This window comes from Callorhinus ursinus, unplaced genomic scaffold (genome assembly GCF_003265705.2).
Source record: "Callorhinus ursinus isolate GAN/ISIS: 27379988/994484 unplaced genomic scaffold, GSC_fseal_2.0 scaffold17, whole genome shotgun sequence".
Classification (NCBI taxonomy): Eukaryota; Metazoa; Chordata; class Mammalia; order Carnivora; family Otariidae; genus Callorhinus; species Callorhinus ursinus.
In genome coordinates, this window is record NW_027397079.1 from 25,593,370 (window position 1) to 25,615,848 (window position 22,479).

Below are 22,479 nucleotides of genomic sequence, written 5' to 3' on the forward strand. Positions count from 1 at the left end.
TACTCCCCTTCATTCTTCCCCTCCTGCTATCTTCTTCTTTTTTTTCTTAACATATATTGCATTAGTTGTTTCAGAGGTACAGATCTGTGATTCAACAGTCTTGCACAATTCACAGCGCTCACCATAGCACATACCCTCCCCAATATCTATCACCCAGCCACCCTATCCCTCCCACCCCCCCACCACTCCAGCAACCCTCAGTTTGTTTCCTGAGGTTAAGAATTCCTCATATCAGTGAGGTCATATGATACATGTCTTTCTCTGATTGACTTATTTCGCTCAGGATAATACCCTCCAGTTCCATCCACGTCATTGCAAATGGCAAGATCTCATTCCTTTTGATGGTTGCATAATATTCCATTATATATATATACACACCATATCTTCTTTATGGAACAATGGCATTTCTAATTAAAATCTCGTGAGCAGAACAAACTCAGGGCCTCCAAGCTACATAATACGTAGCACTGGGAGAATATGACCCTCTCTGTAATCCCAGCAGGGTCCAAAGGTCACCCCAGAGTCAGTGTACATTGAAAGAAAGCAGACAACATGAGGGAAATATATCTTAGGAGAAAGACCAAATATTCCCAAGAATACTTTGTTTTCCTTGAAAATTTTCAAAGATTACATGTCGAAATTGACTCCATTTAGGAGCAGGATACTACCTCCAAAATCTCAGTGAAGGAAATGAAGGTTCTCCCCTCATCCAGGTGAGGAGCGTGAGTGTATGACGGGGAGGGTGGTTACAGGAGGATATACAAAATAGGAACGAAGAACTCACAGCACAATATTGATGATGAGGTCTGTTATTGAAGGCCACTCCTCCCCAGGCAATGAATGACTAGACCAGATTCACTGAACTTTATTATAATTCATTTTGATTTTGTAGATTAGAGGCTGCTGGGAAGTCGAATATGAGTATAAAGAAAAATGAAACTATAGCACCCTGCTTCCTCCAGGCATTTGCTGCTGGTGTCAGTTTGACAAAACCAGCTCTGGTCTGTGTTAAGATAAAGGTAATAGGATCTCCAGAATGGCAGCTTGGAAGAAGATTGTTTTGATGTTACAGAAGGGCAGCACTGGGAGAAGCAGAACCTGACCCATCTTCTTTCCTCTGAGGAAAGAAGGTTTCAGCAGGTCAGGTGCTGAGGAATCCCACACTCATCTTACTGTCAAATGATTGCTCAAGAAGGAGTTTTACGTGAGGACTATGGTGTCAGTATAAAACGAGACATGATTTTCTAAGAATGGAATAAGGGGATAAATGTGAAGATGTATTATGTATTCATAAAATGTGTTTATAATACAATTGATCCAAAGGAGGTAGTCATGAGGCTGTTGTGAAAAACAATCTGATTATTTGAGATTCAGCAAGAGAGTCACGTGCATACAAAGTATAGTTAAGATCTGGACGGTCAAGCATCTTATCCTATAGACTCCACCTGCATCTCTCCTCTTAGGTGCCTCCCACGCTTTCCCCACTGCCTCAACTAGGTGTTCCCACTCATGGATTTCACAGACCTCCCCCCAAATCTCAGAAGGACATCTGGAGAACCAGAGGGGCCAGCTGGTTCTTTACTTGAAGGCTAGGACGGACACACACGCACACGCACACACACACACACACACATACACACGCACACTTTTAAAGCCTATAATTTACTGTCACCATAATTGCATAGATGATCGGACAATTTACCCCCACAAAAGTTGGGAGGCCCATAATTTCGAACTAAAGAAGTCCTTTAAAATTGAACAATATTTGGCTTTGTGAAAAACTGACTGAACCTCCTTTAATTTTCTCATTCCATTAGATTGATCACAAACTAACACTGAAATAAAGAACTGAGTTTTGGGAACCAGAATAATACGATGGTTTCCAGACCCACCAGTGCCCCAGGCTTCACAGCTCTGCGCCCTAAAATTCATTCTCAACAGCACGGTCAAGGTCACATCTCATTTCTCTTCAGACTTAAAGAGCAAGTCCAAATACCTCAGTATGTCACATAAAGTCCTCTGCAATGTGACCCCAGCCCACCCACCAGCATTTCCCGCTATGATGTTCCCCCTCAAAGTAGCCAGTCAGCAAACTGCTTGTTACCATAAGGACTTGGCACCAGAACTTAAATCAATGATGGCTTCTTTCATTGAGAAACTCTTGCTGGGATGAAGGATAAAGGAATCGGTGTAGATACGCAGCTGATTTGCAGTCAAGGACAAACTCCTTAGCTCGTGTCACCGCTCTACATGAATGACTTGAGTTTCTCTGAATGCTTTAGACATTTGATGTCTTCATGCTTTTTGCTCATCTGTTCCTTCTGCCTAGAACTACCTTGCTCCCCTAGACTACCTGAGAGACACAACTATCTTGGAAGGGTCAGCTTGTGCCATATTCTCTATGAAGGCTCTCCTGTCCCCCAGCTAGACTCACCACCCGGTGCTCCCTCATGCCTCCCCTGCATTACACAGATACACATCAGCACCAGCACCATGGGGGCCACTGTTTGGTCTGTCCTGGCTACTTCACATGGTGTTAATGAAACAAATACACGGAATCTCACACAACATTGCTTCGGACCAAGAAACTTACCTTACAGAGAAAGAAGTAATAAATGATGTCCTACCACTGATCTTACCATGGACCCGATCACCTAGAAATCTTGGGCCTTTTCTAATGGTAGAATGGCCTAAGAAAGACTCAGTTAAGGTCCACATGGGAAACAATATCTTCTGACCTCAAGATGGGGCTTGTATATATGATTCTGATCTATGTGATATGTGATACCCTTTTTTCCCTATAGCTCTTGGGTCTGGGAAACACGAGGTAGGAGGGAAGGGAGAATTTAGAGCAATGCCACTAATAATTATATCTAAGTATTTTTTTAATATTTTCTCTCTGTTGTTATGGCTCTGGGTTTGCGGGTTTAGAGGTCCTCACACTCCAGCAATTACTATTATTACTGTGGCCATGGAGCCTCATGTAGCAGGAGGCCTCTGCATCAGTGGCGGTGGGTCCTGGTCAGGAACCATGGATCACATGGAACTGAAAAAACATTCCTGTACTCATTTATGTTTATTTCCTCCAACTTAACTTTCGGCTCTATATGGACAAGGACCATCCCTGCCTCATATCTTTATCCATAATACCTCTTACTGTATCTGGCAGATTCGGTGGTGATGGACAATTGCCAAATGAAGAAATGAAGGCTCCCAAGTAACTAGAAGCATCAGTTAAAAAGCTCTTGTTGGAGTCACAACTTTTAAAAGGAAAGAGGCAAATAAGTCATAAATTAAAAATATTTTTTTATTTTTAGTTGTGATTAAAACACAAAAAATAAAATGTATCATCTTAACCATCTGTAAGTGTACAACTCAGTAGTGTTAAGTACCTTCACATTGTTCTGCAACAGATCTCCAGAACGTTTTCATCCTCCAAAACTGAAACTCTATGCCTATGAAATAATAACTCCTCATTTCCCCTTTCCCCAATCCCTATCAACAGCCCTTCCTTCTAAGGGTTTGACTACTTTAGATACCTCATATAAGTGGGGTCATACAGTATTTGTCTTGTGACTGACTTATTTCACTTAGCATAATGACCTTAAGTTTCATCCATGGATTTCCTTCCTTTCTCAGGCTGAACAATATTTCATTGTATGTACATACCACAGTGTTTATCCATTCATCTGTCGATGGACATTTGAGTAACTTCCACCTTTTGGCTATTGTGAACAATACTGCTAAAACATGGGTATGCAACAAGCTCTTCAAGATTCTGCTTTCCATTCTTTTGGGTAAATGCCCAGAAATGGGATTGCTGGATCATATGGTAGTTCTATTTTTAATTTTTTGAGGATCCTCCATACTGTTTTCCAGAGTGGCTGCATCATTTTATATTCATGCTGATGGTGTAACAGGGTGTCACACCCTCCCAATGTGTTATTTTATGTTCTTTTTTTTTTAATTTTATCCATCCTAATGGGTGTGAAGTGCTATCTCATTGTTGTTTTTATTTACGTTTCTCTAGTAATTAATGATACTGAGCATCTTTCATATGCATTTTGGCCATTTTTATGTCATCTCTGGACAAATACAACTCCCTTGCCCATTTTTATTTTTTTTATTTTTTTATTTTATCCCTTGCCCATTTTTAAAGTCAGGTAATTTAGCTTGTTCTTTTCTCTTTCTTTCTTTCTTTCTTTCTTTCTTTCTTTCTTTCTTTCTTTCTTTCTTTCTTCTTTGTTGTTGTTGAGTTGTAGGAGCTCTTTATATTTTGGATATAAACCTCTTATCAGATGTATGCTTTTAAGTACAATCTTCCATTCTGTAGGTTGCCTTTTCACTCTGTTGACTGTGTCTTTTGATGCAGAAAAGATTGTGTCTTTTATTAAGTTTGATGTAGTCCCAGATAAGTTCTAAATTTTATCCTGGGGTCTACATATATTCAACAGTTATATGTTCAACAAAATAGTTGATATCCATATGAAGTAAATTGTTTGGGCGGGGTGTGGAACATTCTGATTCCCATGGGCTCATAGAAGTACACCTGCTAACCTATTTGCATTTGTTATCATATATTCTTTCCTCCTGGAAAAAAGACAAGGGATGAACTGTCCATACTTAACCTATAAAGCAAACCCACCAGCTTTTTGCTGATAGCTCAACAGCTTCTTTCCTGCAACTCTCTCCCCTCTCTTGCCAACCATCAATTTTCCCTTTGCTATTAAATCTTTCCCATTAATATAAAAATATACTTCAATATCTCAAAACAACAACAACAACAACAAAACCCTCCCAAGCATGACCACAGATCACTGTCCAGTTTAAGCCCTAATTTCCCTGCTTCCTTTTATGGCAAAATTCTTCAAAAACGCTGTGTCTACTTGTTGGCTTCCCTCTTATTGCCCAATTTTCCAGCGTCACGCTCATCATAAAACACCCGTCAACCCTAGACCACAATGCTGGACCCAGCAAATAGAGTAGTCAGGGGAGCTACTTTCAGGAAAAAAAAAAAAAAAAAAGCTTTGCTACTGTTGTCTCCCTTTTTTTCCCTTTAAATTCAATTAGCCAACATATAGTACACCATTAGTTTCAGAAGTAGAGGTCAGTAATTCATCAGTTGCATATAACACCCAGTGCTCATTACATCACGTGCCCTCCTTTATGCCCATCACCCAGTTACCCATCCCCCCTACCTCCCCTCCAACAACCCTGTTTGTTTCCTAATGTTAAGAGTCTTTCATGGTTTTTCTCCCCCTTTTATGCAAGAAAAAGGTAAAATGCTTTTGTTTTCCCAATAATGCATCAGAGGGCCATTTCCTTTCCACCAACCTCAAGTCATTGCTTTGAGCGCAGACTGTAACACTCTGTGTTGTGTTGCCCACAGCCTTCGCAGAACTGTCATGTGGAACAAGTCGGATGTGCAGGTGATATGATGTCCCTGGACACCTATTCTGTGGCACTCATACTTCTACTGCTCTTGTTCTCCATTCGCTTTGTTCATAAACACCCTGATTTCTGAAGCGATGATTCCCTGTCCAGTATAAGAGCGAGGTCCATATTGCATTGCAACCGGGAAGTTCTCATCTCCGGCTTGGGCCTGCTGCCATAGTGAAGCCAGTGGCAGAAAAGGTGGAGCATGATGGTATCGCTTTGGGACCTCCTCCCTTACTCCCAGGTCCAGCTTGCTTCAAACCTTCCATTCTGGAGTGGTTGGAGGGGTGGCTGGCAAGGCAATGTCAGGGAGCCAGAAAAGTCCCTTTTTGACGGGAACTGGTGTGAGCTGATGGTGATCTCTGGACATGGAGGGAACCGAAGGCTGCTTCTCTATTTCATGGAGCATTTGGTGGCCTCTGTGGAATACCTTCATTGGTTCTCTGTAGACCCTCATCGCTGCAGACCTCTGACCTGTCATTTCCTGACAGGAGCGCACGCACTGTCCTGCTGACAGCTTATGATGGTTCTCAGCAGCTGGTCACCTGCTCTACGCCTCCTGCATTTTCACCCACCACCTTGTGGGCCCATTGGTCGAGACTGTGCTCAGCAGCTAATCTATCTTGTGTGGCCCACATCTGGCCCAAGGAAAACACCTTTGATCCATCCTTAGTGAGAGTGCTGGTATTTCCCGAACAATACCCCCTGCTCAGCTGCCATGGGCTGCTTCTACCAACCTTTATATTTCTCAGGCGTATGCTTGACCCCAGACTACTGTGCCCTCTAAACTGCAGGGGCCACAGATCAAGCTTTCTGTGTGGCCCCCTTGAAGCCCTGCCACTAGACTTGAGGATGGGAGAAACATCTCCCTCTCTTCTCCGAAAATATGTGTGGGGGGGGGAGGAGGAGGAGGAGGGAGAACATGGAAAGGGGGCATCCACAGTAGGCCAAAAAATTCTCTCTAAATAAATCCCCACCCCAGTGTCTCAGTTCTTCAACATGGGTTGGCCTAAGGACTCACAAAACCAGATTTCATAGAATTCAGCCTTTAAAAGGAAGGAAATTTGGACATATGCTGTAACACAGATGAACCGCGAAGACATGCTATGTGAAACAGCCGGACAGAAAAGGACAAATATTATATGACCCACTTATCTGAGGTCCCCATAGTCGTCAAGTCCATAGAGACAGACAGCAGCAGAATGGTGGCTGCCAGGGGCTGGGGGGCAGGGGCAGGGGCAGTGGACTTACTGTTTAATGGGTACAGAGTTTCAACTCAGGAAGATGGAAAGAATTCCAAAGATTGGTTGCACAACAATGCGAATGTACTGAATGCCACAGAACTGTACACTCAAAAAGGGTTAAAATGGTAAATTCTGTTACATACATTTCAGTACAATTTTTTAAAAACAACAGATTTCAACCACTTCTGCAAGTTCTGCTTGAGTATTCTAGCAAGGAGTGCCACAACCTGAGAGTAGCTTGCCCCCGCTGGGAACATCTTTGGGCCTGTTGTTAAGTCAGTGTCCCTCAATACCCTTCTCTGCGCTGCTCTGTGTGGTGACGTGGGGGTTCTGCAAACAGCGTGTCTTCCTTGTCAAGGGGCTCTGCACACAGGGTACACTAAAGGGAGGCTGGCAGGCGGAGTGGGGAGAAGGGGACCAGCTTCTTTGGATTGCTTCCCGTTCCTGCCCGAGTTACCCAACTCCACGGGCCCCCTCTGACGTCCCAAGGTCTGGCCCTGGGCTCCGGGGCCCTCCTCCAAGCTGCTGGGTTCTAAAGAGCCCAACTCCTTTTCTTTGTTCCCCCAACACACGGTGGGGTGGGGAGGGGGGCAACTGCCATTGCTTTTGCTGTCCGGCCTTATTTGTCCCCACTTTGTATTTAAAGCTCTCTAATATCTGTTTAACCAAATCTCTCTATCAAATTCCCTCTATTAACATAACTAGGGTGGTTTCCGTTTTTCTGACTGGCACTGAGTGATACTGCTGTCTTTTTGCACTCGTATGCAAAAAGCAAAAGCAAGAAAATTCCATTTCCGCATCCTGCTAGAGTTGTTTATTACCGTCGTCCCCCAACTAGTTTGTAAATACCATGGAATCAGGTGTTTGGGGTTCACTGATGTAGACACAGTACTTTGAACACTGCCAGGCATATGGCAGGTGCCCAATCATCATGGGACAAATGAGTAGGAAATATTTCATGTCAACATAAAATAATTCTGGTCATGAAAACAGGCTTCTAATATATAAACGTTATAACCACATGCCAATAGTTGGGGGAAAATGAGTAGCTGATCTCTACAAAACTCTCTGAAATTCTTAACAATATCCTTTTTCTGTTTTTGTTCCTCCCCATTGTCTTGTTTAGTAATTTCGTAAGTGGGGGTCTCTCCAATTTTTTTTCTTGTACGTTAGGGCATTATCCAGGAGATAGTCATTCAGTATGATATGGTGATTTAGAATAAGAAACATATATTTGGTCTTTGACCACTGTTCCTGGCACATAGCTCCTAAAACCCTTAACTTTATTATAAAGAGCCCTATGGACATCTTTTGCTATAATATTTACGTTTTTTTCTTAGCTATTCCTGAGTAGCTCTAGAGCATAAAGGTGAAATGGGTATCTTTTGTTATTAATAAATAACAAGGCTCTTTCACCCATACCTGAGTTTATGTTAATGAGGTGACCTTTGGAAAGCCCCTAAGGATGGGCTGGTTGCCAGGGGAGTAGAGGGTTGGACCTATAGGCCCATCCCCCAGACCTCCAGGGAAGTGAGAGGGAATGGAGGTTAAGTTCAAACATCAGTGGCCAATGATTTAATCAAGTGTGCCTCCATAAAAACCCAAAGAATGAGGTTTAGAGAGTTTCCACTTGTTGGACAAGAATGCATTCATGTCAGCTGGGTGATGCACCTCAAACTCTAAGGGGACAGAAGCTTGGAGCCATAGGTCGAGGGAACACCTGATGGATGGCCGGTCAGAAGCACAGGAGACAAGCTGGACCTGTAATTGGCGTCCGAAGTGGGGGAGAGGGGGCAGTCTTGTGGGGCTGAACCCTTAATCTGTGGGATCTGAGGCCATCTCCAGGTAGCTGGCGTTGGAATTGAGTTCAATTGTAGGGCACCGGACTGCTGTCCCAGAATCACGTGACGTGCGAGAATCTCCACACAGCTGGTGAGCAGTGAGGTATGGTGTACCGAGCATAGAGAAGCCTTCCAGGAGGGTGTCTTTCCTCTCCATCCACTCAGTCACTAAAATATACAGCTTGAAACCTGAAACACAAATGTGTGAAACCTCACAAATAAAACTTGAAGAGCAGAACTCGGAGCATTTCGGTGTGATGAAGAATACTGTAGCGGGAGAACACCCAGGCCCAGCTCTGTCATTGGTGCATGACCTTGGGCAGGTCATTTAGCTTCTCCAGGTCTGCATTAGTTCCTCTTAGATATAGAGTGCCCTTCCTCTTTTAAGACTCTGATTTTTTTTTTTTTAAGATTTTATTTATTTGACAGAGAGAGACACAGCGAGAGAGGGAACACAAGCAGTGGGAGTGGGAGAGGGAGAAGCAGGCTTCCTGCGGAGCAGGGAGCCCGATGCGGGGCTCGACCCCAGGACCCTGGGATCATGACCTGAGACGAAGGCAGACGCTAACTGACTGAGCCACCCAGGCGCCCCGAGACTCTGGTTTTCACATAGTAAATGTGCTTTACCATCCCCCAAGGGCAACGTAACAGTCAAGCATTGACAGCCTGTGTCAGACTTGAACTCCTCTTCTCTCAGTCCTCACACACATTACCCCGCACGGTCTGAGCCTGGACAGGGGCGCAGTGATGGACAGTAAGCCGTCAAATAAAAAGCTCTGGTGCCAATTCCTACTTCATGTTCCAAATGAGGTTATCGTTTTCTGTGGCCAGTACCTTCTAAGCTTGTCTGGATATTTTTAAGATCTGAATCTGGGGGGGTAGCATTAATACTAACAGCTACATTCAATGTCTAGCCCATCGGAATACATCGCAAAGCTCAAAAAAGACTAGGTCGGGGCAGCCAACTCTTCTAGTTCAATGACACGTAAAGGTTTCAGAAGGTGCCAGGCAGGATGCACGCTCACGGGGAAGGAGCCCTGCAGCCACCGCAGAGCCACGAGGGAGCTCTGGGATGATGGTACAAGGCTAAGTGCAGTGAATTGCCATCCGCATGCTCTCTTGAGTGTCATGGGTGAGTGAGAATGCAGCACAGTATAAAAATCAATCAAATGCTACTTTAGAAATAAAAAGTGAGGACAGATTACAAACAGGATTACATAAAAAATAGATCTCAGAGTCTAAAGTTCAAGGACAGTGAAAGAACAGACTAGTCTGCTTACTGATAACTGATGTCTACAAAAGCTAACAGTACATTTGTTTTTTGGTGTTTTCATACAATTTTATTCACAGAAGTAAAATATAGTGTGCATATATATATATATATATATCCATATATGTATACGTATACACACACAAAGTATATATAGGTAAGAAAACCAAGTAGTACTGGAGTTATCACCAGGAAAGAACTAAAGGTAAGGGAGTCTTGGTATCAATAAAGGAGCCTAGGATCTCAAATAATTTTCTATATATAGAGAGGGCCCAGATGGAAATCCAGCTATAATCCAGAGGGAAGGGACTTTGGTTTTCCAGACACAGGAGCATGCATCCATGCTGACCCTCTGGGACACTGGTTGGGCGAGACCAGCGCAGTTAATAAAGGGCATGACGTATATCCATCATGCCTCCGCTCTTCTAGTAATTAATAGGCATTGTTAAATTGGAAACTGCACTTCTGGGGTCCCCTGTGAGCCCTGGGGTCAAGCTTTCTGGGCTGCCTGTCCTCACCATCCTGAGGATGGGTCCCTCTCAGAGGGCGCAGCTGAACATTAAGTCAACATGCGACCCTCAGTTCATGCCTCGAAATGTCACTAAGATTCCTCTTAACGTGATTGTATTCCATAAAAATTCAGACCTCGGAGTGGAGAACATGAAGAGATTTTGGAAGTTAATTAGAAGCTGTAGTAGCTCTCTATGACAAATAAATCAGAAGTTGATAAACGATTAATGCTTATGAAAGGAAAATTCCAAAGAGCAAGCCTGTGGTTTTCTAGATTAAAGGAACAGAAATCAGAAGTCTGCCCATTGTGGTCCCCTTCCCACCCTCATCTTCATCAAACAGGCAGCCTCCCAGGACAGTCACATATCTCTGCAGACCTTTATGGTCTCTTAGTGTGTGTATGTCTTTTGTGATTTGGGGGAGCAGCTCATTTAAAATAGAAATTCATCTTTATCCCTTTTTTTAGAAGCTGTATTACAAGGTCCTTCCGCCTATACAATGACTTGTCACAGTGCTTCAAAACAAATTCAAAACATGTTCCGCACTTCGTCCCAGTTATTACTTTGATATTGACATTCACTATTTGGAGTTAAGACGGTGTTCTAAAAACGTATTTAATACTCTGCTGGCATTCTAAGTGGATTAGTGATTGTAATTCTCCTAGGAGAATGAGCTTCCATACTTAATTAACAAGAAAAGTTGAAAACTCAGGAGGCTTTGCCTTCCTTGGAAATTACTGATGATTAAGGGCAGCTTTCATTAGAAAGCAATATGCTTAGGTATTGTGCCTTAGTGAAGAAAAGTTTAAAATAATCTACATGGGTCAAATGCTAAGAGGTAGAAAGTCATTTTAATGTCAGTTCTACCACAAGAAAAACCTCTGGGGTGAGCAAGTCATCATTGTCCTCATGACCTCACTGTGGTGAGCTTCAGTCTGTGTGCAGGTGGTAGGGGAGAGCAGGAGTCGAGAATGTGACTTTGAAGCCCCAAGGTCCTGAAGTCAGGACTTAGCTGTGCCACTGCCCCTTCCCATTGCAGATTACATTTGTTCTGAGACTTTGGGTGGTTTTTTACATACGCTTTTGTCCAACATACAAGCATTTAATTTAACTGATCAAAGATTTCAGGGCACTGCACATATCTCTAGATGCTCATTTCAGAGAGAAAACTAACACAGGAAATGACTTACCCAGAACCCTAGAGTGAACCAGTGTTTGAACATGGAACCCACAGAACATGCCTCCTTCTCAATCCAATTTCTCAGGTACTGTAAAAAAGTTTATTTTCATGCTACCTAGAATTGTATGACTTAAACCTCCCGTACTGCTGGAGTATCGACCTTTGGTGTTTGTACTAATGAGGAGAGTTATGTGATCCTAAAATGCCTTTATATCATATGAGGATTATATTCTCGTAACAGAAAATCGACAGGGACACTGTAAAATGGAAACAAGGTAATGAACATACTGTGACCTCTATTTCTTGTTCCTGCGATCTGGGGAAATGAAGCTTTTAGCCCTCCACCATGGACCTCCCCACTGTGCCCAACTTCTGAACAGGCTCAGCTCATCTCCGCAGGGCTGACTCCCCTGATTGAATGCCCCAGAAGCCAGGGTCACTCTGAGCTACCCCATTTTGTTCCTACTCTGGGACGGTGCTGGATGGGATTAGCACATGCCATCCATCTCCTGTATGAGTCTGAGAAGTCCTATGCCAAATAAATATGTACTGAACTCCAATTTAGACCAATTTTAATAAAAACCTGTATCACATAATTTAACATTAGAAATAGCCGAGGTTGATCAAGGTATTATTTATTTTAATGACTTTTATGGAAATCTTTCTAACATAACACACATACTTTTGATGTCTTTCTAAATAGCCAATAAATGGCCTGTTTTTAAATTGGTAACATAGGAGCTAAGTCTGACAAAGCATTAGAAAAGAGTGTTGCTGTGTGGGGCTAAACAGAGTGTCTGCATCTACACCAGGTGGCATGAGGTTTTGAGTACTTCTTCACTCTTTCTGCTGTCGGCACTTTTCACTCTGTCTTTTACTCAGCCTAACAAATCAGGCAACTAAATCTCTTGAAATCCTACCTAAAATAGGAAGAAAAGACTTCTGGGTTATCAGAGGGGTCAGCTTTGGATAAACCAATTTGGTGACATCTGTACTGACCACTCTCATGCTTTCTGGGTTCTGAGTCGTGAGTTGGATGCTGGAAAAGGCTGGCAGCCCCTGCGACCTCCTGCCAAGTCCCTGGGTCCTGGCCTTCCGATTGGCAGCCTTCTGCTTCGTAACCCGAGCTCCCTGACACCATCTCCTTGCTGTGTTCACTTCAATGCTAGTTCTGTCTCCTTTATACTGAGCTCCTAAGAGCTTGGATCTTGTAGTTCCTTCCACAGTCTGCAGTAACCCATACCTGCTCAATACTGATGACAACTGATGCAGTGGTAGGCTTGGAATGTTTGCAGGCTTTCCATTCTCAGTGCCACAATTATGAAAGCTGTACAGACATACGAAATATGCCAGCTAAAAGAACGGTCTAATTTGCAGGCAACTTGCATTGTATTTTGTAAGAGTATGTTTGACATTTTAAGCTTTGCTGTGGCAGTAAATTGTACTTCTTCTAGCAGCAGGAGTTATTAAGTCTGTGCCCAGAATAAACCAGACTGTTTTGGAAAGTTTAATTTTTTTCAGTTTTCATACCCCATTTTATAACTGTGTTTGTCTCTTCAGAGATAAGCCTGTAAGGAGACACAGCCTATTATTTCTAATTTCAAGTTAAAATGCCATTCTTTAATCTTCACAGGGTTGCATCATAATCTTCTTAAAAAAATAAATATAAGAGTTCTGATTCTAAATTAAAAATTAAAAATAAATAAGACCAAAGATTTAACCTGAAGCATCTATGGCTGATAGAGATATTTCTTGGTGATGGCCCTCCAGTCCTTAATGGAATCTAGGCTGCCATCTTCATGGCCTGAATGTTTTTGTCTCCCCCAAAATTCATATGTTGAACCTCTAACTCCCAATGTGGTTGTGTCTGAAGCTGGGGCTTATAAGGAGGTAACTAAGGTTAAATGAAGTCATAAGGGTGGGGCCCCTATAATGTCCTTAGAAGAAAAGACACCAGAGAGGCACCTTGCAAGCTCAGTAGAGCATGCATCTCCTACCTTGGGTGTGGAGCCTACTTAAAAAAACAAATCCAAGCAAGGACACCGCGGAACTCTCTCTCCGTGTGCTCACAGAGGAAAGGTCATGTGAGGACCCAGCAAGAAGGTGGCCGTCTGCAAGCCAGGAAGAGGGCTCTTCCCAGAAACCAGATTGGCTGGCACCTTCATCTGGGCTTCCAGCCTCCAGAACTGAGAAAATAAACATCTACAGTTTAAGCCACCAAGTCTGTGCTATTCTGTTCTGGTCATCCATCCTAAGACGCCGTCTATTTTGTAACATGCACAATTATTGTGCCAAGAAAGTTGATGATACGCCATCAACTGTAAGATGCACCCCAATTCCTGTGATGTTAAAACATGAAATGTTAAAAAAAAGTTGAAATTCAGTATTTTAGAAAAATAGTTTTTAAAGAACACAAATCATGAAGATGACAGTAACGACTTAAGTTTTTCAACACAGCTTTTTCCTCAGAAAAGCCAATAGTCTGCTTTAGTCATCTGATCTCTGTTTTATGGCCTCCTAAACTGTTAGAAACTGAGATGCTGCAGAGCTCATGCATGAGAAAACTAGAGCCAAAAATGGGCAAAGAGATATAAAACCAAAGCTTAAAGTTGTATCGTTTGCATTGGGAACCTAATTTGATTTCCCCAGAAAGCCTGGGATGTTGACAAAACAGTGCCTTATCAGGCTAACTCTGCTCATCCTTCACTAAGAAAAGGCAAATTTCTTCAGTTTCCCTCCTTGCCACCCCCACGTCTCCTACATCCCTTTTCCTCCCCAGGATTGTCAGATGCCTCTCAAAGACTAGCATCTCTCTGTTGATCTCATCTCTCCTGGCCTCTGGCCAATCCTTTCTCTCCAACTGCAGCTTCTCCCCCAATGACCACTTCTCTTCTGAAACAGGAACAGAAAACCACACACCAGTACAAGCCATTCCCAGGCCCTGCATCTGCCCGCAAGCTTTAGATTCCCCTTTCTAAGGGGTCCGCGAACCTTGCCTACTTCCTTGTCCTTCACCCCCCCTCTCAAACCACCACAGCGTGAATGCTCTAGAACACCACTCTATCTCAACAGATCCTCTGGTTTTCCTGCTGCAGGCTTCACTCGGTTTTATGGCAACATCACGGTTTTGAGGAAAACTGTGGTTAAACTGCCTAGGATGGCCATTCTGCTGGCACCTCTGGGACTGACATGGGCTTTCTGAAGCTGCTGGCCATCCAGCAAGCAGGGAGCCTCGCCCAGCTAATGTGCTGCCCAAGTGAAGGACACCCGATGCTAAGCAAGGCACAAGAGGAGGCGGGTGTGGTGCATAAGGGCCGGCAGGGAATAGCATGGTGCTGAGGTGGGGCCAATGTCAGCTGTGTGTGGAAAGAGGTTTAAGTTCTATGTCATAGTAGGTGCAAACTAATGCCCTTGGTGCCACTTATAAATACCTGACAGCCAACCGGTAAAGAAAACTATGTCAGCTTCTTAAGGACTAAGGACTAGAATCCACATGTACTGATTCTATAAGCCCAGAGGCCCAGCAAACCCAGCAAAAGGTCTAGTTTAAATAAACGGATCCAGGAAAACAGGAGTTACTCAGTTCCAGCTTTGTCTAAAGCAGCTGTTGCAGAGTATTCAATAACCTGTAGAAATGCTTTAGTGATCACTATTTACTGACAATAAAAATTTCCGTGTAGCCACTTCGGAAAACAGTGTAGAGGTGCCTCAAAAAATTAAAAATAGAGCTACCCTATGACCCAGCAATTGCACTCCTGGGTATTTACCCCAAAGACACAGATGTAGTGAAAAGAAGGGCCATATGCACTACAATGTTCATAGCAGCAATGTCCGCAATAGCCAGACTGTGGAAAGAGCTGAGATGCCCTTCAAGAGACGAATGGATAAAGAAGATGTGGTCCGTATATACAATGGGATATTACTCAGCCATCCGGAAGGTTGAATATCCAACTTTTGCATCAACGTGGATGGAACTGGAGGAGATTATGCTAAGTGAAATAAGTCAAGCAGAGAAAGTCAATTATCATATGGTTTCACTTATTTGTGGAACATAAGGAACAGCATGGAGGTACATTAGGAGAAGGAAGGGAAAAATGAAGTGGGGGAAATCAGAGGGGGAGACGAACCATGAGAGACGATGGACTCTGAGAAACAAACTGAGGGTTTTAGGGGAGGGGGGTGGGGGGATGGGTTTGCCCGGTGATGGGTATTAAGGAGGGCACATACTGCATGGAGCACTGGGTGTTATACGAAAACAATGGATCGTGGATCACCACATCAAAAACTAATGATGTATTGTAGGGTGACTAACATAACATAATAAAATTAAATTAAAAAAATAAAAAAAATTTTCCATGTCAAAACAGAACATAGTTCTTCCTCCATTGTTTTACTGGCCAAGTGTTCTTTGATGTCCTGTTTTCAGGGATGAATCATAACACCCAGAGAGCACTGGGAATCATTCAAAACACCAAACTGTGTGGTTAAAAGTTTACAAGCTGACAGTTGAGTCAACGGGGCATACCTTGCCTACGGCACTGAGAGCCGGCATTCAGCTGATCTGCTTTTAGCTGCACAAGCGGTGGGATTTCTAGTAGTTTCTGCTTTTCAAAGATTCACCATCATTGTAAAGTGGTATGCTACACACAAAACCATCAATTTTATGCCAGGCTATATCATCTCAATGAGAATTAAAAGCTTCTGGATGCACATACTGCAAATACATTTCAAAAGGCTCAGATTTTCAGGAGTAGGGCAGATTATCAGACAAAAGATCATAAATTACTTTGGAAAAAAAAAAAAACAACACAAAAACCTAAAAACATCCAGCTCAATGTTCTGCTTGCAGGTTCCTACATATACTGCATACATCTGGGTGTGCAGGTGTATCTACCTAAATAGCTTTTTTAAGGTGTATGGTCTAGCCCACTTTGCCATAGTCGTTCCTCTGCAGGAACGACAGCATTCCTTGCTAGGAAAACAAGAGGAGCTCGGTCTGCATTTCTGACCACTTGATGCAAAGGCTCAAGAGCTTCCCGCAGAGGAGAGCCAGCATGGAGAATCCCAGCAGTGTCTGCAGTGGGAAAAATTGATGGCTGACAGTTGGCAGGACCTGGGGAATGGCTGGGCTGCTTCTGGTTTCAGGTGTGTCAGTGGATTCCGTGGGCCCAGACCCAAGTCTTTAACCAATATGGGAAGGAAGTAGTTTGTTCAGAAGTCTGATTGCATGCATCTTCCTCAGCTGTGAAGAGCTTGGGTGAACAGTCTGGTACAGTGTAGCTGGTTAGAGAGGGAAGAGAGGGAAGAGCGGACAGAACCACTCTCATTTGAAGTGAATGAAGAACCCTTCATTGACTTGGAGCCATGTTCCCTGCACTCAACACGCCACCCCTCGGATCCCTGCAGGTGACATTTTCTCCATCTTCTACAATAGCACCAAGTGAAGGGTGTCTTCATTTTTTAAGACACATTTTATGTAATTTTTAACTAACACCTTGCACTGTTGTAGAACATTGGTTAAAACTGATGAACCAATACTGATATATGATTCTTAACAAATGTCCATAGTTTATATTAGGGTTCACTCTTTGTATTGTACTGTTCTGTGGGTTTTGCCAAATACAAGATGTCTCGTGTCCATAATTACAGTATCATTCAGAATAGTTTCACTGCCCTGAAAGTCCCCTGTCCTCCATTATTGATCTTCTTCCCCCCCCCACCCCCCACCAAAAATCCCTGGCCATCACTGGCCTTTTTACTGTCTCGATCCAGACTCATATACTACTCTTTTCAGAATGTCCTATATTTGGAATTATACAGTATTTTGCCTTTTCAGACTGGTTTCTTTTACTGAGCAATATTTATTCAAGATTCCTTCATGTCTTTTCTTGGCTTAATAGATATTTTCATCATTGAATATCATTCTATTGTATGGATATACCACAGATTATCTATTCACCTACTGAAGGACATGTTGGTTATTTGCAATTTGGGGGTGTTTACATTATAACATCTGTGTGCAGGTTTTCATGTGGACTCACCTGTTAGTATTTCAGTCCCCACTGATACAGGTACAATCTGGTGAGAACAGACTTGTGGGCACTGTTCATTCTGGAAAGCTGTAAGACAGTCACTTCGGGTCCAATTTTCTCAAAGCTCCTTAGTACCTGTTGGGCTCTTGGCTACCATTTCTGATTGGCAGATAACCCCTGCACTTGTATTTTTTGAAGCTTTGCTCTTACTGATAACCAAAAGTTTGTCAAGTTCCCTCAAGGCTGCAGTTACAGTTGAATTCGTTTCTTTACTGACTCCAGAGAGGGCTGACATCTGCCACAGAGACTTTTGAGAGGGACATACAGCAATTCCTTATTTGTTCCCGACATGTCAACATTACTTTCCAGGTCTATAAACCCCCAGTGGAAATAAAGTGCTTAAAATTTCAGATGAGGAGTTATACTTTGATGCTCCCATTTCCATGAAGGGATTATCGAAGCTGAGATCAGATGTACCAATGTTCTTGACACTGACTTTCTCATATCTACTTCTAGGGCCAAAAGAAGAACATTTTTCTCAGTATCTGGAAGGTCCACATTCCCCTGTAGCCTGTCTCCTTTAATCTCAGCTTCCAAACCAACAAATGGCAGTTGGTTCTGCTGCCTGTTTTCTGGAAGTTCATGGTCCCCTGTGTTACAAAGATGTTCTAGGTCATGTGGAGCCTCCTGTTTATTCAGTCTCATGCTGTTGATTTCCTGGTTCCTTATATTGCTGAAGGCCATCCACTTGACTCAGATTCTGATGTTCTAAATGCCAGCCCTTTTCACTTAGAAACATCTGTGATCAATGCATCATGGTAGCAGAGAGAGAAACACTAGCCTCCTTTCTTGTGTGCAGATGGAATTTGAACCCCTGGGTGTTTTTTTTCAGCAGATTATCTGTAACAACGGGTTTTTCTGATAAATTCTGTAGCGGCATCACTGGACTCCAGTCTGACAGAGTACTGTACTGAAGAAGTATGACCAGAAAGTTCCCGTAAAGGAAAAGAATGTTCTTTTTCCCTCCATTTTTAATTTCTTCACTTAAAAATCAATATTGTGGGTATACGCCCAAAAGAATGGCAAGGAAGGGCTCACAGAGATATCTGCACACCCACATTCATAGCAGTATTATTCACACTAGCCAAAGGTGGAAGCAACTCAAGTGTCTCTCTACGAATGAACAGATAAACATTATGTGGAAATACATACAGTGGAAAAATATTCATCATTAAAAAGAAAGGAAACTCTGATACAAGCTACAGCATGGATAAAACCTGAGAACATTATGTTAAGTGAAATAAGCCAGTCACAAAAGGACAGATAGTTTATTACTCCACTAATGTAACGTACCTAGAGTAGGCAAATTCAGAGACAGGAAGTAAAATGGTGGTTGCCAGGAGTGAAGGGGAGAGGTGAACGGGGACTTCCTGTTTAATAGGTTCAGTTTCAGCAAGGCGAGATGATAAAAATTCTGGAGATGAGTGATGATAGTTGCACAACAATATGAATATACTTAATGCTACTAAACTATACACTGCAAATGGTTTAAATCTAAGTTTTATGTTATAAATATACTTACTATAATTTTTAAGAAATCAATATTGCAGTTAATGCAATAATGTTATACAACCAGCATCTTAATCTTGGGTGACCATAAATCCTGGTTTGCTGGCCTTGGTCCCCATTTCTGCTTCTTTTCCCAGGGCAATCATTAATAGTGTCCCTTTCACTCTTAGAAGTATCCCAGATTGAACAACACATCATCTAGTCACCCTAGATCTGTTTCACGATTGCATAAATCATTGCATTGACATTTTCATTTGCAAATGTCTTAACATTCCGAATGTGCCTGCATTTTCTCAAGTACTCTAATTATAAATTCAATGTCCTATAGAATGTTAAGGGTTCTGACCTTTTTTTTTTTTTTTTTAAACTTAAAACGACACCCATTTATTAGCTCATAGTTCTATAGGTCCGCGGTTTGGAACAACACAGCTGAGTTTCCCGCTCAGTATATGACAAAGCTGAAATCAAGATAGTGGCCAGGCTGAACTGTCATCCAGGGGCTCTGGGGAAAAATCTACTTCAAAGCCTATTTTGGGAATTGAATTCAGTTTCTTATAGTCATAGGATGGAAGCCCCTGATAGGACTGAGGTCCCCCTTTCCTTACTGCCACGCTTAACATTTTTTAAAGCTAACAGACTACTTTCTGAACGTTAACTAAAGAACTAAAAGTGGTCCTCTTTTCTTACAAACTCATTATTTCTTTAAACACTAAAACCCTCTAACTTGTGACAAGCTCACTTCAGTATCTGTAGGTTAAAGGGAGAAGATAAAAGGCCCAGTCTGGGACAGCTGACTTTTTTTTTTTTTTTTTTTTTTTGCCTCTCTTGGCTGCCTTTTTATTGTTTTGCTGTTGTTAAAAATATCAGTAGATATTCTTAGAAATCAAAAATATGTCTATGTTTCGATTAACTCTGCCTTTCACCTTACCATGAGAAAATGAGAAAACCACTGTTCTCCATACTGACTCTAAGAGGACCATTTTACCCACCATAACCCTTTATTACTGTCTCCCCCAGATAATCAGTCTCTTAAAAGCAGAGCCATCTATCTTTAGCACCCAGTACCAATCCTGGTACAAAAGAGGTTCTTAACAGCCACATCTTGAGTCAGTGACTAAAAAGTCATTCGATGATGTTCAAATACTAGTCTTGCTTGATTGTCCTCAAATTTTGCTTTAAAAAATAAACCAAAAAACCATGCTTTCTCTACCCACCTCCCGCTTCAATTTAGCCCATCAATGATCTAACCAGAGAGTGAGTTCAGATTTGCATGTTCTTCTACTTTTTTTTTTTTTTAAGATTTTATTTATTTGACAGAGAGAGACAGAGAGTGGGAACACAAGCAGGGGCAGTGGGAGAGGGAGAAGCAGGCTTCCTGCTGAGCAGGGAGCCCAATGCCGGGCTCTATCCCAGGACCCTGGGATCATGACCTGAGCTGAAGGCAGATCCTTAACAACTGAGCCACCCAGGCACCCCTGGATGTTCTTCTATTTTTAAGAACTACTTTTACTTGGAAAATAGGAAGATTTTGATTTTTAATCCATAAAAGGAGTTGTGTCCTACAACGTAATCTGCAACTAAGCTCCATATAGCCGAAGATAAGAACTCATCCCCCCCTTATAACCCGGTGGGAGGGAAATCCAGGTTTTTCTCTTGAATGTTTACTCAAATATGAATGAAAGAGAAAAACTGTGGGAAGGGGGAATCAGAGATCCTAATGTGTTACTGTAACATGGATTAATACTACTTACTTTCCCATACAATTAATCAAGTCATAGTGTAATAATAGATTCAAACAGTTCCGTCCTGAGAATACAGTGTCAGTGGGGCTTAGGTAGGGGCTCAGGATGGAAGACAGTGGATTTGTCTTGAAGCTGCGTTTACAGAGCAAAAGCACTGTGTTTGGTTTGGGTGGCTTGGGGGTGGACTGGCTAAACTCTTGTTGTCACCATTGGACTTGAAAGAACACATTCATATTATAGTGTAGTTTACCCCAGGCAGCATTTGTAAATCCGCATTTAAATGCTTTCAACACCTACCAGAGAAGCTATCTGAATGGAATGTTGCCTTTTGAGACATACAAATCAATTAAAAATAGATAAATGTCATAGACTGACCAATTCACTAAGGTACTCCATTTGTTTCAGTTACTCTGCTCTCATTTTCTAGATCCAAATATCAGAGGCAAACATAAAATTACTTCGTTCAATAATCAAGATTCGTTCCTAGATGCACTAATGGAATTTCTGACTGCCGATAAACAATAATTTATTACCTAGCGATAGTAGAGACTCAATCATATTTACTTTAATGGTTTGGAAAAACGGAATCTGACAAGCACCAGGGTGTGAAATAAGTGATTAGAGTCAATACTCTTATTTTAATCTCCAATTAACAGGTCATTTCTATCTTTGTAATCCTTAAAAAAGAAGAAAAAAAAGCACCATTCAAGTTGTAGATTAAAGAAAGTTTCGGTAGAAACACAGATACATAGATAATTCGCCTAATGAAAGAGCCAGCCTGCCAGGAGCTATTTCTCTTATCAGACAGGGCATTCTTCCTTTGTACTGCTATGCATTAAACCTAGGCTATCTGGGACTTTAGTGGGAAGAATTTTTTTAGAAATCAGTTCTCTCGGTATTTGACTTTGATTACTAAACCAAAACAAAGGAAATTATTTCACTTTCAAAACAGAACCACATGCAGAGGCAGGCGCTTGGTAATTTTTAGCTATTTATTTGCTTGATGCTTTTTCCAGGAATTGTGACTGTAATGACTATAATATCCATCTGTTTGAAATGGAAATTGGTTAAGCCACTGGATTCTTTTTGGATTCTTACAATAGATCATCTACCTGCTTTGAATGAAATATGCTAGCTAAGGCTCTGAAGAAATACGTTTTAGACGCGATGGGGTGTCACTCACGTTCGTGTTCATTCCTGTCTCCTACAAGGGTGCAATCCTCCACCGGGAGGCTGGAAAGGGGTAAACTACATTTCCCAGAGTTCCTTGCAGTTAGGGTTCTGGGCACAGATCAGGTTCTGCCCGTGAGTGTATAAAAAAGATGTCTGCTAGTTTGTTTTTGTTGTTGGTAGCTGTGTTCAGTCACTGGCTTCCCGGGTGGAGTGTAGCAGCTTCTCTCCTCACTGTGCTCTTGATTGTCAGCGGTTCTGGTGGTGGTCCTGATTCCCAGCCCCCACACAGTGGCAATGATGGCAGCAGCCCCCCGGGGGGCCCAGTTCAGCAGTGCTGCCTGGGTGTCACCCCTAGAGCTCAGCCTGGATCCTCGTCTCTCCTTTCAGTGGCAACCTTTTCTTCCAGACTTCTTGTGGGCACCTAACTGCCATGTGAAACCCCGGTCCGCTTCCAGTAGCTAGGATAATTTTTATTATCTACAG

The 22,479-nt window shown here is 42.4% G+C and overlaps 1 protein-coding gene across 7 annotated transcripts in view; it reads right to left on the reverse strand.

Annotated features, from left to right (window-relative positions):
• TRMT9B (tRNA methyltransferase 9B (putative)) overlaps positions 1 to 22,479 on the reverse strand; it is a 60,821-nt gene that overhangs the window by 33,259 nt on the left and 5,083 nt on the right. The window contains exon 1 of one of the 7 annotated variants that reach the window (XM_073902384.1): positions 17,522 to 18,589. The exons of the other annotated variants lie outside the window; for them this stretch is intronic. The gene's annotated coding sequence lies outside the window, so the exon portion shown is untranslated. Of the gene's footprint in view, positions 1 to 17,521; positions 18,590 to 22,479 lie in introns of those variants that run through there. 7 annotated transcript variants of the gene reach the window in all.